Consider the following 16,506-nt stretch of genomic DNA (forward strand, 5'->3'; position numbering starts at 1 on the left):
GCTCCCAATAAAGCATGGCATACCTTTTATTATTGTAAAAGCAGTTATTAAACAACCATGAAGTTATTAGATTTACAGTCTGTCAGCATCTCTGCTGCCTCTCTTTAACATGACTGATGAGGAGAGAGAGCAGGGCTGTGTAATTTTAGATGGTTCTGTGAATCATTAGGCTTGTGATTGATTAAAGAGGGATTTATGCAGCATTTACTGTATAAAAATATAACTATTTATAGCTCTTTTGGTCAATGATTGCTCACAGTAATCAGGATTTAAGAGCAGTTTCGGCTTCGATGGAAACCAACCGTGGCACTCTGAAAAGAATCAAAAGAAAACCGCTGTGTGATGAAAATTACCCGTTTGGAGGACGGACTCAGACTTTGCAAAAGACATTTCCAGACCTGCTGTCCTTCTCTAACTGTGTGGTAACTCCTCCTGAAAGTTTTGGGGAAACTTTGATTCATTCTTGAAGGCACAGTTTATTTAACCTAGCGTAGAGACTGGAAGAAAAAAGAACAAACTCAGAAGTGAATGGCTGATAGCAAACAATACTCTAAACTGTCTTAATCTCTATTTTTTACAGGATGAGAACTTTACAAGCTGAAGGAAGGGCTGTGTAGTTAGTGTGAACATGAAGCTGAGAACAACAAACCCAGAGAATTGTATTATGTGTTTTCTATGGATGTCATTATGCGTTTGTATTGGATTTATTTGATCTATTTCCTGTATTAATATTCAGAATTTTAAATATTAAGTAGTAATGTCTGGATCAGATTTGTTTGCAGCCAATCACTAATCACCAATCAGTTGTAGGTGAAATCATGTTGATTTATTTGCTAAATTAGCTGGTGTAGTGGTAGATCAGTCAGCTTACACTGGTAGAGCACTAAGACTTTCCATAGGTGGAAGAACAACCTGATAAAGGAAGCACAGAAATGATTTGGGTCCAGTTAACCCTTAGAGTTCACATAGTATGGATCCGTGCCACAGGCACACCCCTTGTAAATTGCTTGGTAACTTTCAAACCATAAGTCATAAGCACTTACGTTGCCATTTTCCTCTGAAAGCGCTCTGTTGTGTCTTTCTAATGCTGCTATCCACGCGTTCATAGCTCTTACACAAAGTTTTCTAGAGAGCCTGGATCTTGGCTGACTTTCCAGGGTTTTTAAAGATTAAATCAATACCAGTTACTCAGATACTGGACATCTTTTTATTCATTTATAATCAGTTTTTTGATCGTTCCTGCAGTCAAACAGTTAGCCCACTGCCATAATGTCTGTTTGTATCCCAGAATGCATTGGGACTGGGCTTTGACAACCAATGGGAAGCTGTTTCGTCGTCATGTCATGCTTTGCTGAACATTGCATGTGCACAGACTCACAAACTGAAGGAGAGAGCCTGAATGACTCATGATAGAGAGAAAGAGCTACAGAGAGGCTGGGATGTGGCACTCAGAGTCACTGCACTTTAAATAATGGCTCAAACTCCCAAAAGCAAAAGGACTTTTTGTTTGTAAAAATGTGAATATTTTGAAGATTTTTTCTCACAGAATTATTATTATAATCCTTTAGTCCCAAAGAGATGGAACAAGTTTGTGCAAAAAAAAAAATCCCTTTGCCATTAATGTTTTGATATATAAAAATCTTTGAATTTTAATTTCCAAATATTTTTTTTCTGTTGTCTTTATAGTCCCATATTACATAGAGATATTACTGCAGCAAAAATATTCTTAAAGCCCAGGTTGTCCTGAAGAAAATGATGTTCAGAGCTTGACGGTGCACCATAGGATTGATATTTGACAAGCTTTTAAGACAAAAAGTACAGGAGAGACACAACGGGGAAAAAATTGCTGTGAGCTCTAAGGGTAATTTCACTGAGTCTATTCAACAGAGCAAAAACCTCTATACAAGTATCCTACAACAAGGACAACTTAAATACACAACGGGATGGTTTGTGTATTACCGCCGTTCATTTATTCAAATTAATCTTTACAAATATTAAAGGAGCTGAGCCTCAGTGATCAGTGATTGTCATTTAAGCTTCATATTGAGCAACTTGTAAAGAAATTAAATCTTCGACTGGATTTTGACCTCAAAAATAGGTCTTGTTTTATTTTGCTGCAAAGAAAAGAATTGTTTCTGCCACTTTTGCCTCTGATTGATAATGGTGCTATTTCATATATGCATGCATCTCCTCCATTAATTCTTTAGATACTTGCTGTGTAATTTGCTTGGAAAATATCAAGTATATTCATGTAATTGAAGGGGATGATCGGGGGGAAATTGCTTTGATTTTTCTTATTTTGTTTTTTCTTTTCTTTTCTTTTCTTTTCTTTTTTTTTTTTTTTTGCATGTTCAAGGGAATTTGAGAAATGCATTTGTATTTTTTTTCATGGACTTTTGTTTGGGAATTAATCTGTAAATGTTCTGAAAATTACGAAGATATTTTAAGGGGAATTTGTTTTGATATTTGGGGAATTTTACAAGGAGTTTTGGGAGGACTATTTTTTTTTTTTTTTTTTTTTTTTGAATATTTAGGCTTTATGATAAAGATTTCCTGAAAGACTATTTAGATATATTTTTACTTTCTATGGGATATTTTAGAAATATGTTTAAGGATTTTCCCAGAGATTTTAGGTACTTTCTTTAAAAATTTAGGAAATTTGTTTGGGATTTAGAAATGATATTTTTTAAGTTATTCCTGTTCAAAGACTAGGGTGATGCTTTTACTCTTACTTCCTCAACATAAGTGGGAGAAACTAAAAGTCCTTTCCAAAGAAAAGCTCAGGTCTCATGAGGTTACTAAGCCTCTATAATATCAGTGCAGTATTACCCTGATGATCAGATCAGTGACTCCCACCTCAGATTTTTCTGATTCTTGGGAGGATTGTGGACCAGCCAGGGGCACATACTTTTGCTAGAAAAGCCTTAAAAAGTGTATTTTGCATAATATGTGACCTTCTCCATGGATAATCCAGAGGAAAAGATGTGAGTTTAATCTCCTCATCTAATTCTAGCTAGGATAAACATTCTTTAGTAAATAGTTTTCCAAAAATATCAGCCTTTTCTCCAAAAATCAGAGGTGAAATTAAGCAAATTTCCTCCAAATATGGCAGAAAAAGTCCAGAAAACAGCAGAACTTCTGCAGCTATGAACCAGAATCCTGCTGTCTCTTTATAAATAGTTAAACAGTTTCGGTAAAAAGAAAAAAAACGAGTGTTCTCCTGAAGTTTATCACCAAAGCCCATTCTGGCACCAGGACGAATTTCTAACATAAAAATGGTTTCCAAATGTAGCTGAAGATGTACTTATAGGCCAACTTTGAGCTAAGATAAAGCATGAAGGAGCCGCCCAGCATGTGCTTTCCTACTGGTAAAGATTATTTAAAGAAACCATAAAAAAGAAGAGAAAGTAGGCTTGTCTTTGCTCAGCAGGAAACACTATTAGACTCATGAGCGTGCCAAGTCTACAAAGAGGTGAGACCAGACCCCCTGAGCTCTGACATACAGTAAGGGTCTACATCCACCATGCTTCCATTAATGTGTTTCCATCTATATTTTAAAAGTATATAAATCCCTCCAAAGGCCCCATGCAGCTTTAACAGGCCCAGTGTGATGAATTTAAGCAGCATGGGTTGACTTCATGGCCCCACCACGGCTCTAATGAGCACAAATCTGACAGCTTCAGAGATTCAGAGGGGAAGTCAGGACTAACTGAGACTCTGTCAACAGGTGCTAAATTATAGAGCCATGGTCTGGAGAGATTTGACACCTCTTAGTGAAAAGAGGTTTGATGTATTGTTTCAATGGAGGTTTATAGAAGGAGGCTTGTCTGCTGGTTAAAATGAATGGGACACACCTCGACTGCTGTAGGGAAGGAAACCTGATTTACTGATGACGAAGCAGAAGATGTTGCAGCAACAATGAGGGGACTGTGTCTGTGAGTACTCTCTGAGGTTTGGAAGGAAGCCCATTAGGGTCAAAGAGAGAGTAAATATTTAACCAACATTGTTTGACATGTTTCTGCTGTCTGTTTTAAGTTTGATGATAAAGGTGGAAATCTCTGAAAGCACTGGTGTTTATCCTGGTGGTGTTAAAGTGGCAACATGAATATTATTGCATTGCTTGTCACTAGCATTTTAAACATTGGCACATATTTACCTAGTTAGCCTTAATTACATTTCATTTTAAACATATTTAGAGCATTTTTATAATTAATTTGAAGTTATTTGAAGCTTTAGGCCCAATGATCTCCTCTGTTTAAGCTCCACTTTTGGTCTCCACATAATCCTGAATAAGAAATTAGCCTCTTTATTTGCTAAATAGTCAATTTTTTACCGATTGCATTCGCTATAAACCCAATTTGCCTCTGAGGCTATGACCATGATCCCAGAAAAGTCTGGCCTGATAACTGAAGGCTCTACCATCCAGAGATCAGTCTGGTAACTCCCTGAGTGTGAGCTGATCAGTGACGGTCCAGGTGTGTGTGGCTGATTGTGGATGATTGGGACCAGGTGTGGCCTCTCCTTCAGGCCTCTTCCATTCATATAAAACGTTTCTGTAACTGTGGAAACTGAAGTCATGCTCTTTTGAATGAAACTGTTTGATCCAGCATGTTTTCTGATGGTTATTTCTCAGTAAATGAGTTAAAGCAGAGATTTTAAAGGTGAATTTAAGGTGGCTGGATAACACTGTGGTTCCTCAACTGTCAAAGAAACAGGTAAAAAAGGGAGTATGGGACCAGTAACTGTCTGTTAACATGCAAACTATCATGATAGTGAAATGACCGTGGAGCTCCTCCTCAGGCTGCATAGAAGAGAGTGAAATATGACTTTTCTCTTCATTCAGAAAACAAATGATGTGAGGAAGGCTACAGCACAACCAATTCACAAATATTTGCAACAGATCTTAGAGCGTAAACGGGACTCCTGAGAAAACTGAAGATATATACTTCAAGCAAAACCAGATGTTGATGATGAAGAGGCACTCCTGGGTAAAATATTTTATCTGAAGCAGTAAAGCAGCAGGATGCTTGTTTTTTCAGCACACATCCAATTTTAACTCAGTCTGGATTTAGTCTGGATTTGGTGGAAAAACACTGACACTGACAATAGGCCACCCCAACCAATGCTCACAAGCAGAAACAGTTCCAGTGGGCCCAGAAATACATGAAGACTAATTTTCAAACAGTCTTGTTTACAGATGAGTGCCGTGCAACCCTGGATGGTCCAGATGGAGGAATAGTGGATGGTTGGTGGATGGTCACCATGTCCCAACAAGGCTGCAATGTCAGAAAGGAGGTGGCAGAGTCATGTTCTGGGCCGTAATCATTGGGAGAGAGCTGGTAGGCCCCTTAGGGTCCCTGAAGGTGTGAAAATGACCTCGGCAAAATATGTAGTTTCTGAGTGACCACTTCCTTCCATGGTACAAAAAGAAGAACCGCGCCTTCCGTAGAAAAATTGTCTTCGTGCATGACAATGCACCATCTCATGCTGCAAAGAATACCTCTGTGTCATTGGCTGCTATGGGCATGAAAGGAGAGAAACTCATGGTGTGGCCCCCATCCTCTCCTGACCTCAACCCTACTGAGAATCTTTGGAGCATCCTCAGGCTAAAGATCTATGAGGGTGAGAGGCAGTTCACATCAAAACAGCAGTTCTTGCAAAGAAATTCAAGCAGAAACTCTGGCTAACTTGGCCTGTTAAGATGTTTTTGATTGAAATAGCTTTTGATTTCAGTAAATAAGACCCCCTAACGCTACAAATTCAAAAAATGACCATTTTCAGTTCTTTACAACCTATAAAATATTCTGAAACTCTGTTGTGCTTAATAATATGGAACAGTACATTTTGGGTTTTTTTTTTCATTTTTGAAAAAAAAAAAATTATCAATTGGAGGTTTGTTCAATAAGATCTGAAAATGCTCTAATGGTTGATGACTTGAAAATTATAATGACTGTCATTTGCATTGACTGTTTAAGAAAATCAGAGAAAAATATCATTTGCATAATAGTTTGGAACTGGGTGTATAAGCCGGAGTACTCAGAACACAGGAACACAGGAACTTCTACAGGTGGAGACTGAAAGAAAGAGAGAGGAGAGAAACTTTAATGAAGACTAGTGAGCAGGAGAGATCCCCACTTACCTGGTGGTGTAGGTGAGGAAAGTGTGAGCCCACAAACATGGCTCTACTGTTGTCAGGAGTGGGATGTAGGCTTTGTCTACACAACAACATTCTGCTTTATTTTCTGCATTTTCAGGTTCTACATGCAGAGTGTTTTTAAAACCATTTTTGTGCACACAAGACTGCAGGAGTATACGTGCCAGGCCAGTAGTAGGCGGTGGGATTTGCAGTTAACCAAAACACATGCATGTGTAGAGACCCTTCCTTCCTCTGAGCATGAATACGGAGTAAACATTAAAGATGGTGAGCATCCGTGCATGTGCAAAAACCCTACTCACGCATGGCAACCATAATGTGCACATGTGTTTTCAGAACTTTTTTTGCCTGTCTACATAGAGGTGGAGACGGGGGTGTTCTGAAAACTTAAACCGTTTTCAGGCATTCAAAACATCGTTTTTGCAACAAAAATGCAACAACATTTTCACTCAAATACATTGTGCGCACAGGTCCATGCTTCAACACTTTTTCAGGACATTTCTGATGGAGCATAGCGGCTCACAGACACCTGCAGCCTGCATCACTCCCCACCCAGAGTTCCCTGTCTCACAAAACGCCGCTGTTTTACCGACTTTCTCCAACTTTCTGATGATAAATTGTAGCAATAGAGCCCAACCAGAGGAGCTAAAAGGCAATTTGTCATCCGGGTAAGTTTATGGCAGTGGCTTTATTCTTCTGATGTCTGATAATTAGACAAAATACAGGCAGGATGATGTGTTTAATTTATGAAAACACTGAGTCAGCTGTTTGAGTGGAAAACTGAGCTCATAACTAGTTTGTTGTTGTTTCCCATCGACGCCTATAGACCCAAACAGCTGATCAGATAAGCTGAGGCGGAAGAGCACGGAGCCGAGGCTTGTATTGCGAAATAGTGCCAAACACAAAGGCTCTCTGGGGGAAGAATAAAACACTTCAAAAGTTTTTGATGTAACGTACTGTTGAGCCAGCATTGTTTTTTGGCTTATCTTTATCAAAACTCTCTAAATAATGTGGAGAAACTACACCTGTCTGCAGTGCTGTGTAGTCTAGCTTCCACCTGTTTAAAGGGGCAACACTCACTAAAACCTCTGGAGGATAAAGCCTCTATCACCAAGTACCTCATACAACCCAACCTCATAAATATTGAAATGTCCCTTTAAGGATCACATTGCCATGAAGTAACTGTCTCTGAACTTTTCATATATAGCACACTCAGAAACACCCATCCTCCTCATTTCCTGTTATTGAGGAACTCACCGTTGCCATGGCAGCTGACACAAACTCCCTCACAAACAATTAGGAGTTGCTAAGGAAATTGCTGCATACCGCTGTGTTTATTTGTTTGACCTTTCTCTTTCCTCTGAATAGTTGAGCTGGTGCCAGCTCCCAGCTTTAAATGAGCATTAATGGTGGTGGTTTACCGTCGCACAGTGGGATCAGACGCTGATTTGAATTCTTACGATCTGACTGGTTTGGATCGTTTCTTCCTGATAGTGCTCAGATTGGACTTTCCCCCCTCAGAAGTTCCCATGAAGAACCAGATTCTTGACCTTCTCTTATCCAGACCAGCCGTGTTTGTACACCCACCTCTGTGTGCAAGAACATTACAGTGTTTGTTCGGATTGAGAAGCTACTATTGAAAGATGTCCAAGTCAAACATGGACTCAACTTGTCTGCTGCCATTCTTGACTTCTTGCACAGAGGCTCTGGAATATTCGGTTGACAGTTTGCAACCATGAGGAGAAAAGGAGAGCCAAAGTCCATAAAACCTGATCACAAACTCACAGATAAAATTCTGCTGGCTCAAATGTTGGACACACTTTATCTGCTCTGTAAAACAGAATATAGTGAGGATTAACTGACTGTGCAGCCTCTTTCTTACATGAGGCCATAGAGATCTGATTGCACAGGAGCAGTGGCCACTTAGTCTGTTCAAACAAGGCAGGTGTAACTCATCAGCTAGTGAGCAACCTGATGACGGAGGCCTGAAAGAGGACGTGATGCAAGACAAATTCTTTGCAAACATGTCAGTGAGTTTCGTTAGGGTGGAGCTGATGTCATTTGAGGCGAATATTTGTGAAGGAATGCAATGTTTTGTTGTGGATGGCTTCAATATTGGAGACAGTTTATCATTCTTATGCCATTTCCATTGATCCAGAAGCACAGTCTTTGCATTTTTCTTATTTTAAAGGACAAAACCCAACACATACTATCACCATAGATCTACCATACCACATAAGACTCCAGCCAAGGTCCAAACAAGTCCTTACTTCTGATGTAGGGATATGCAACCAGTCCAGAGATGACGAATTCAGCCACAACAAAGTGCAGATGCTGGAGAATTTCTTCGTCAAGATAAAATCAGAGGAAACTCCAGAGCCATCTGAGGATGTAATGAGAGCAACAAAGCCAGCAAAGATAAGAGCTCAGACAGTAACAGTGGAAAAAACCTGGATTACATTTGAGATAAAACAGTGTGAGAAAGTGTAGGACTGCAGAAACAAGCATTAGAGAGAATGGAGATTTATGATCATCTCATAAAAGTGCAGAGAGGAGATCTTATCTCTGCCTTCTGTTTGACTCTGTTGATGTTTCTCTTTCAGCTGGAAGACTGAGCTGAATTTTTCCTTTTTCAAACACTGACTGCCAAACTCCTCGGTCCTTCACTGTCAGTGTGGATCCTCCAAACATGCTCTCCTCTCTAGCTGCGGCAGACCACTCTCTGCTGTAGCGTGAAACCATGTCTAGTGGTGCACCATTATTGGATCTGCACAGACGTCCAACTATCTGCTCTACAAGGCAGACAAATGTGCAATTTATAATTTTGTATGGTGAGTTTTGAGCCAACTTTTCATTTCTTTAAAACGCCCCACATTCTATTTTAGAGATGTTTATGTCTGAAATGTTCTTACATTGTTGTCTTGTTTGACACCCTGACCTGATGTCAATGATGTGAATCCTGACACTTTCCTGCAGGAGAGCATGTGTATATTTTTTTAAAATTTCATTTATGCCAGTGATAATCAACTGGAGGCCCAGGAGCCTCATCAGGCCCCCCAGAGTTTCCCACCCGGCCCCCAGAGGATTGTTAAATTCTGAAAATTTGAGAAGGTATGCTATCATTTAACTTTTTTTTTCTTGAAGTCTAAAGAAAACCTTCAACCTAGCGGCTCATCAGACAAGAAGCACACTAGTATTTCTGTAATTTGGCATGGTAAACGAAAACTTATTATTGTTATCTTGGTTAAAGTTGCAGTTTTTGCAATAATTTTCCACATAAGGCACTTTGAGAGTGCAGTTTCCCCCCTCTGAGATTCTTAACAGATCTGTTTCCTGCATGTGTTTTTGGTCAATCACAACACAGCATATTAGCTTCAAACTCAAGGATAGACATCAAGAGGGCTCCAGAAATATGCAGCTAAAATGTCTCAATCGCCCCCTTGTGGCTGGCTGCAGGAAAGGTGCTACGGACTGATCTCATTGTTAAAGGCTTAAAGTTCCGTTCATTTTGTAAGGAAATCATATTAAGAACGTTTTAATCAGAAGAAAATATTGATTTTATTTCAGTTTATTTCAATATCCTGCACTCACGAGCTGGCCCTTGTGAAAATGGAGTTGATGACCCCTGATTTATGCTATCACATGCATGCCTTAAGTTCTACCTAAGGGACAGCCAATCCATATCATCCTCTTCTTGATACATACATGATTGTTCTCTGTGTGATCCAAAATTGTTTTTTGTTTGTTGTTTTCTTTTTTTACGAGCAAAAGACTGCAACAATCACACAGACCACTTCTGTTGAAGAGTGACTGACTGTCTGTTGGCCAAGACAGGACAAGAAAAAGACAGCAGCAGTACAAATGTGTTTTAGTCAGCAGCAGTATGGATTAGCGATTACAGATGCAAGGCTCCTTTGCAAAGTACATGCAAAGTACAGTTCCTCCAGAGTGAATGTGGACATGTAAGTGTGTGAGGAGGGTGGCTCAGGACATGTTGAGGTGTTTAAAGCTTGAGGGAAGAAACAGTTATTCCGTCTCATAGCGCTCATTCATGGTGGTGCTGCAGCATTTAGTCTGGGTCTTTAATCTTCTAGATAAACCCAGCATTGTGTATTTCTGTAGACTGCAGAAATCCAAAAGATGCCTTATTTCTGCACAGAGCTGAACTGTAGGTTGATGTGATATTTTTTCATTGCTGCCCACTATAACGCAACTTTGTAATTGTTATGACTTTAACTTTTTGTAAAACACTGCAATTATATTTCTGGTGTCTTATAAACCCATGAGGGTTGGACACTTTTTGCGCATGACACGTAAATAAAGTACAGTAGTCAATCAATCAATCAATAAGAAATTCCTTAATGCATGTATGAAACCATGTGAGCCAAATAAAATCTATTAATAGCAGCTGAATGTACAGTCCGTGTTCATAACTAATGCAGATATTTTTCTTTGAAGCGTGTGAAACTGAAGCACTTCCTTCATGGCTTTGTCCTCCCTGACAGCACGTGTCTCCCTGAATGGACACAGTGTCCTCCTTTAACAGACTGTGGCGTCCCTCACAGCCTCATCTCCCTCCTCTGTGTCTCCATCTGACAGATCAGTAGGAGTGATGGCTGACAGCCCACTCTGTTCTACTTCACTCCCTGATTCTCCCAAACAGATTGAGTTTGCTTGTTTTACTCTTTGCATGACCTCAGATCCATCACTGTGAATAATTACTGTGCTGCTCGCATAAACTCAATAAAATCGCAAAAATATTGAGACAAGCAGAGACGGGGTTACTTGGAGATTTATGACAACAGAATTACTGGGCTAATCTGCAAGTAAAATTTGACTCCTCCATTAAGATCTTTGATTTTTCTATGTCAGCACTTTTCCTATTATCAGGTGATGAACCACTTTAACATGAGGAGAGCAGATTGGAAAAGCAGGGATGCAGGGAGCTGCTATGATGTCATGCAGAATTTACAGCCTCCAAAAGTCTAACACTGACCATCATTCACAGAAGCTGCTCTTACAAAAGCTTCTTTGTGTCAGAGGAATTTAAGCCGAGCTGTCACAGTTTGTGGACTGAATAAAACCCGAAGTCAAGGGTCAAAGCAGAGTGCAAAAATAGGTTTGGATGATGTAAATGAAACACAAAAGGAGAAGAACTAGTCTCTCAGTGGAAAACATGACAGAAATTTCAGCTTTTTACTACAAAATTAGTTTAGACAATTTCAGACAGATGTTAAAGGTCACATATTTTACCCCTTTCAGACAAGTTCGTTGCTGAAAAAAACACTCCAGTATTAGATTTTTGCATGTCTAAAATCCTCTGTTTCAGCCCTGTTCAGGACTAGCTGTGTCTGTGGCTTTAAGTGTTACTGAGATGTCTGACTCCGCCCCTGACCCCGCCCCTCTCAGGAAATGGATGTGGCTGAATTGAATGTGGCTCTCCTGATCCTCTTCTCAGGTGACAGCTGAGAGGAGGATCAGGAGAGGAGGGCGGAACTTTCTTCCATGTGGGGGAGGGCCAGCCGAACCTGGGGGCGGAGCTAACTCTCCACATGACATCACGAGGGGAAAATCTGAGATCAGCTTGTTTCAGCACAAATTTTCTGAAAGGTAGAGAAAGAGAGGGTGGGAGGGAATGGAGTTTTCTGATTCTTGGGGGGGACTGAGGACAGGCCAGGGACACATATTTTAGATAGAAAAGCCTGGAAAGTGTATTTTGCATTATAAGTCCTTTTAAAGGGCTTTGGATGTTAATGAGCAACTTTCTAAATGTAGGCTCTAATGACCATAAAGATGCAAAACTGATATAGACACTAAACTTCTCAACTTGCAGGCCTAAACATATTTTTACATTGACAGCAGCTTTAAAGGTGTTTTAACTTATTATAGCAGACCAGCAACTATGTATTAGAATGGACTGAGCAACAGTAGCTTGGGAGTGAAGCCAAAATATGTAAAGGAAGAATATACCTCTTATTTATCCCTCGAGAAGAAATACAATTTTAGACTCCATTAGTACTATTTGCAGGGGAGTAATATTACCTGTGGATCTCTGATAATTGCTGAAGTACCCCCTGCTGCAATGTTTGGTGTGGTGCATTCACACAGGAAGAGTGAAGTCTGTAATGCACTCTAATTTACTGACATTTCTGAAGGAAAACATGAAGGTGCAGCATGGCTGCAGCAATGAAAATGCACAGTGAATTTTTATTTCTTAAGGTCATACAAAAAAAAAGCAATGTCTTACACGTTGGGTTCTGCAGGCGCTGCTGTCTTCATGTGTCCTATACAGACTGTTAATTAAAGTTATATTTTTTTATCTACAGTAAGCTGTCCATGACACAAAAACTAGTAGAATATCTCATCTCACTCTCCCATCACACATTGCAGGTGCGCAAGTCAGCTGTGTGTATCTGCAGCTGATGAGACAGAGGAAGTGAGAGAAAGTCGATCTGTTTATCTATGGGGGAGCAAGACTAGGGCTGAACGATTTGGGAATATAAACTAACTCTGATTATTTTCACCAACATTACAATTACAATTATACAATCTTAATTAATACAATTGTTCGCTAGGATTTTCCTTTATTTTGCTGCATTTACCCTCTACCTTTACAAGCCTTCTAGGGCTGGCTGCTGAGAAGCATCCCCATAGCATGATGCTGCCACCACCATGCTTCACAGTGGGGATAGTGTGTTTTTGGTGATATGCAGACTATGTAACTACTAGTTACATAGTTAGTAGTTAGTAGTTAGTAGGACTTTAAGCTCCACTTAGACCCCATTAGCAACCCAAACCCATTAAAAAATCACAGAAAAAAACACAAAAATAAACATGAATGCAAAGTTATGGTCATGGTTTGACCTTTTAATTTTTTATCATTTCAATTAGTGCAAAATATTTGAATTAAAACTTCAACAGTAGCTTTAATATCTCATACAGTAGCAGTAAACAGTTCCAGTGTATGCCTCTTATGTTCAAATAATTCCACATGTGGTTCTTTGTCTCTGTGTGTTTGTTCAGTGATGTAGAACATGAACCCACCATGTTAATCCTGTATAATTTAAAAAGAGGTGGGTCCATAGCAGCTATGCATAATTACAAGGTGGTATCCAGCTGGACGAGAGCCCAGTCCACCCCAGGAACAGAGCGGGGCTGCTGAGGCGGGACCCCCGACTACCTGGGTGGCTGGGAGAGATTATCTCTGTGATTAATCTGCAGGGCTGCCTGGCATCACTGATTTAATGGAAACCATCCCATGCAGAAAATTACAAGCCGATGCTCCAAACCAAAGGCCTCTGAAGATTCTCTGACGAACCTGCAGGTAAATCTGTCACCATAAACAAGATCTGAAAAGAAGAAGAGCTCACCATGCTGGAGTATTATTGTTTTTGTCTTGGTTGTTAAACTTTCCCACAAGATGCCAGCCAAAAAAAACCAACTGACCAACATTAACCATCTAGAGAGCCATACTACCAGGATGACCACAAAGGATTTAATAAACAAGGAAGAGTGCTTGGCTCTGAGTGTTTTGCTTGTTTTGGCATCTTTGTGTGACTCCTCCAAATACAACACAATGATCTGAGGCCTGAAAATTAATCCCTCCATGGACAAAAAAGTAGACACAGGTTTCAAATTAAGAAACTGTGAACATTCTTCTCCAGTCATAGTTAATGCACGCTAGAAAAAGTATGAACATGTCGTCTTCCCATAGTTAACTTCAGAGTCTATCAGCAGGGCAAAGACCATCTTAAAGGGAGAGTGAAACGGCTTTTTGTTTGGTTGCCATGCTGATGTCACTACAGAGATCCTCTGAGTGTTTCTTTCTTCATTTAATCACTCAGCTTTGGAGGAAAACAGGCATGTCTGCAGTATTTATAAAGGCCTTCAGTGAATGATAGTTTAACAGTGTTACAAATACACATTTTCACAAAAAGATACACAGGTAAACATCTGATTCAGCACCTTTTTAACCACACAGATCAGGTCAAAGTACCCAGGGAGGTGGGTGTTTAGGTGTGGTCCTGTGCTGTAAAGACTACACACTTAAATGAGCTCAGAGTCAAAACAGAGTCCAACCCACAGCAATGCCTGACGTCAATGTGCAGGATGGTGCAATCACAAGCAAACCTGCTGCACTGTTAGCAAAAGAACAACACAGCTACGTGGTTGATGAAGCTAAACGTTTAAGAAGGAAAATTACTCCTTATTCGTTCTTTTATGTTGATAACTTCCTGCTCTGGTGACTAACTGATTATGAACATTCGCTCTTTAAGTACCAAACCAATCAGATCTAGCATCTAGACAAGGTCTATCAACCAATCACCTACCTGCTTCTGTCAGTTCATTTTTAGGATGAATCAGTGTGACCCTTCTCTATCCTAGTCATCTTCTGTTCAGATCATCAGAGGTGGCTTTCACACTAGGGGTCCGGTCCCGGATGCGAGTGCACTTGAGCCCAAAGCCTGGTTCGTTTGGTAGGGTGAATGCAAAGAACTGCGCCCAGGCACCAGGCCTGGGCCCACTTTGAAAGGTGGTCTCGGGCGCAATTCAAGTGGACTCTGGCACAGTTCGGATGAGATGTGAATGCAACCGTGCCCAGATACGGGACAGAGCGCCGTATCAGCTTTATGACATCACCGTAAAAATTAAACTTCTTTCCACAGCGCAGCAGTTTGTTCACATTTTTCCTCAATAAAGGGCAGAAATCATCAGAATCCAGCCTATAAATGGTCTGTTGTGACTCACCTTACAGATGAACACAAGTTGGAGTCAGTGACAGGAGGTGCAAAGGCAATAAAAGTCCCCTGTCACCGCAAAAACCGCTGTATCTTTGCAGTGCGAGCCCATTTAATCCTCTGAGCTGCAGGTAGATGTGCAGATACTAAGAGTGAAGTTGCTGGCATCTTAAAAGTGATTTTAATCATCCATGGATGCATGATGGACTTTTTGCCAGGTCAAAACAAAAACAATCTTCTTCCTCTTTCTCCTCCTTTGAGGGGTTGTAAACCAGCTACGTGCATACCGCCACCTGCTGTTTCAGACCGAGTAAATATGTGCGCCCGGGTATGGTTCGATGTTGCAAGTGTGAAAGCAAGCCGGGGGGGGGTCACGGTTCGAAACAACTGGGCCTGATGTGAAAGTGCCCAGAGTCTATAGGTCCAGATTGTTAGCGTCTGGGTGCACATCACCTAGGTCCAGATCATCAGTCGTAGTCCAGATCATCTCGGACCAGATCATTTGGGTCCAGACCATCCCTATTTTGGTCAAGATCATAAGTGACTTGTTTCACATTTTCTAGGTCCAGATCGTCAGAGCCTAGGCCCAGATCATCAGTGTCCAGCTCCAGAAAATCAGTGTCTGAGTGAAGATCATCACATCTCAATCCAGATCATGTAGGGCCAAAATTATGTAGATCCCAATCATCAGTGTCCAGATTTAGATCATCAGTGTCTAGGTCCAGATCATATGGGTTATCAGTGTCTTGATCCAGATCATATAGGTCCAGATCATCTAGGTCATCAGTTTCTGGGTCCGAATTATATAGGTCATCAGTGTCTAGGTCCAGATCATCTAGGTAATCAGTAGCTAGGTCCAGATCATCTAGGTCCAGATAATCTAGGTCCAGATCATAAAGGTCATCAGTGTTTAGATCCAGATTGTCTAAGTACAGATCATACAGGTCCAGATTATATAGGTCATCAGTGTCTAGGTCCAGATCATCTAGGTCCAGATCATCTAGGTCCAGATCATAAAGGTCATCAGTGTTTAGATCCAGATTGTGTAAGTCCAGATCATATAGGTCCAGATCATATAGGTCATCAGAGTCGAGGTTCAGGTCATATAGGTCATCAGTTTCTAGGTCCAGATCATATAGGTCATCAGTGTCTAGGTCCAGATCATATAGGTCATCAGTGTCTAGGTCCAGCTCATCTAGGTCCAGATCATATAGATTATCAGTGTCTAGGTCCAGATCATATAGGTCATCAGTGTCTAGATCCAGATCACATAGGTCATCAGTTTCTAGGTCTAGATCACATAGGTCATTAGTGACCTGTTTGAGATCTTCTAGGTCCAGATCATAAGGGTCTAGGTCCAGATTATCTTGGTCATTAGTGACCTGTTTGAGATCTTCTAGGTCCAGATCATCAGGGTCTAGGTCCAGTTCTTCAGATAGTCACCCTGCATGACATCCTGCATCCCTCCTCACCATCATCAACAGTATCTAGCTCCATCAGGAGGGATGCTATAGTGTGGTTGGTTATTCTAAGCTATGTGAAATTACTCACCTCTATATTTCAGCCACTTTAGCTTTAATCTTTAGTTAGAAAAATAATAACTGGCTACAATAC

This window comes from Cheilinus undulatus, linkage group 18 (genome assembly GCF_018320785.1).
Source record: "Cheilinus undulatus linkage group 18, ASM1832078v1, whole genome shotgun sequence".
In the NCBI taxonomy this organism is placed as follows: Eukaryota; Metazoa; Chordata; class Actinopteri; order Labriformes; family Labridae; genus Cheilinus; species Cheilinus undulatus.